The following is a 2,476-nucleotide window of genomic DNA, read 5'->3' on the forward strand; positions in this document are numbered from 1 at the left end:
GTGACGCCGCGCGATGCTTTCTAGTGCATGCGAACCATGCAGGTCTCACTCACACATGCACTTAAATCCAATCAGCTGTCTCCAACGAAATCCAGTCACAGCCACTTCTAGCCACAAGTTCACAGCAATACTCATTTCTCCTGGCTCTCGCTGTGCCAAGTGTTGTGAGAGCAAGAGATCTATGCACCACCAATGGCAGCAAAGCTCAAGATTTTTCTCTCTATCCTTGTTTATCTTGTCAGATTGCACACCAAATGGATTCCCTATGACACCTCATGCTCCCTTAAGTAGCCGGCCACCTCCCCCTCTTCTATCAAATCATCTCCACACTCACTCATCTCTTTGAGAACCCATACAGCTAACACTCTTCTTAGCTTTGCAATGGTGGCAGCCACCATGTCCCTCTCCACCTCGACCTTTGCCGGCAAGGCGGTGCAGAATGTACCATCTTCGGCTCTCTTTGGTGAGGCCCGCGTCACCATGCGCAAGACTGCAGCGAAGGCGAAGCAGGTTTCCTCTGGCAGCCCATGGTACGGCGCTGACCGTGTGCTCTACCTCGGGCCACTCTCTGGTGAGCCCCCGAGCTACCTGACAGGTGAGTTCCCTGGCGACTATGGGTGGGACACTACCGGACTTTCAGCTGACCCTGAGACCTTCGCCAAGAACCGGGAGCTGGAGGTGATCCATTGCCGCTGGGCCATGCTCGGGGCACTTGGTTGTGTCTTCCCTGAGTTGCTCGCCTGCAACGGCGTCACCTTCGGTGAGGCTGTTTGGTTCAAGACCGGCTCCCAAATCTCTCGACTACCTCGGCAACCCCAGCCTCGTCCATGCACAAAGCATCCTTGCTATTTGGGCATGCCAGGTCGTGCTCATGGGTGCCGTCGAGGGGTACCGCGTTGCTGGCGGCCCACTCGGTGAGATCGTCGACCCACTCTACCCAGGCGGCAGCTTCGACCCTCTTGGCTTGGCCGAAGACCCTGAAGCATTTGCCGAGCTCAAGGTGAAGGAGATCAAGAACGGTCGCCTTGCCATGTTCTCAATGTTTGGCTTCTTTGTCCAAGCTATCGTCACAGGCAAGGGCCCACTCGAGAACCTCACTGACCACATCGCCGACCCCGTCAACAACAATGCATGGGCGTTCGCCACCAACTTTGTCCCTGGCAAGTAAGGTGTCTCAGGACTGTGCTCGGCATGAGGCGTGTTGTCCTGTGGTCTGAGTTGTACTATCATGATGTAAATTACGATAATTTTTTGCAAAAGCACGGTTTGATTTGTCCACTTCCATGTCGCGCCTTGCATCGGTCTGACCATTTTGTTGTGATCATGGTTCACGAGAACAGATAAATACTTTGGTGTGCGCTTGCTTAACTATTACTACCTCTGTACGACAATTCATATGCGACTATGCAGACGAGATTGTGCAACTCTATGGCCATGCATGTGCGACTGTGCCGACGAGAATGTGCAACTATGTGGCCATGCATGTGCGACTATGCCGGCACGCGTCTTCACCTCTGAACTACTATCCGATGAGAATGTGTAACTCCACTGGCGCACATGTGTGACCTATTATGCCGACCCCAATTACCCTACCAGTGAGGTGTGCAACTTTGTCTATTGCCCCGACCAAGCCCTAGCAGTCGATGCCCTGCTACCTGCCCATGGATGCGCAATTCTCGCTCCTACCTGCACCCCTTTCGTGCCCCGACCAACTCCTTAGTTGTTGATGTGCAACTTCGACTCCTGCCCCAGCCAACTGCCTAGCAGTCGATGTGCGACTACCTGACAATTGAGATACAATTTCCCTCCCTATCTGTGGACGTGCAATTTTCATTGACAACACCCCGTCTCAACCACCCTTTCACTACGATGTGCAATTTCTGCAGTCATCCCTACCAACTATATGGCAGTCAATGTGCAACTCCAAAAGCGTGATTGTGCAATTTATTTTATGATCTTCAGAAAAATACGAGACAATAAACACCTCACACCCGATCAATGATCTAGTGGTTTCTTAAGAAAAGTCATCAACGTGGGTCTCCACAAGCACCATTTTCAGTAAAAAAAAGACCATCAATACTCTTGGAGTAACAACAGCACATGCTGCCTGCACGATAAACAGTAGCACTGCGAAGTTAAAAGAAATCGGTCGGCAAACTCTAGTACGTTCTCCACAAAACAAGCTACACAAGCAGCAGCCACACAAAAAGAACTCCATTTCCTAGCCGCTGTAGTCTTCGTCTTTGCTCCAGATTGAGGACGAGCTCCCTTCCCCGTTTGCGTCCGTGCTTCCTTCTCCACCGGCTGCTCCGGCTAGATCCAAACCCGTGTTTCCTCCTCTTCCAGCCGTTGCAGCCATACCAAGACCTCATGGCGACTGCTGCTCCCTTCCCCCTCCTCCGTGGCATACGAGCTCTAGATGGCGTCAGATTTGAGAGTCGCGAGGGGCGTCGGCGCAGGGCTCGGCGGCATCGGA

At 52.5% G+C, this 2,476-nt stretch overlaps 1 pseudogene; it reads left to right on the forward strand.

Moving 5' to 3' along the window:
- The first annotated feature begins 305 nt into the window (after positions 1 to 305).
- On the forward strand, positions 306 to 1,278 carry LOC123143589 (chlorophyll a-b binding protein, chloroplastic-like; annotated as a pseudogene).
- The last annotated feature ends 1,198 nt before the right edge of the window (positions 1,279 to 2,476 follow it).

Source organism: Triticum aestivum, chromosome 6D, assembly GCF_018294505.1.
Source record: "Triticum aestivum cultivar Chinese Spring chromosome 6D, IWGSC CS RefSeq v2.1, whole genome shotgun sequence".
NCBI classification, from domain to species: Eukaryota; Viridiplantae; Streptophyta; class Magnoliopsida; order Poales; family Poaceae; genus Triticum; species Triticum aestivum.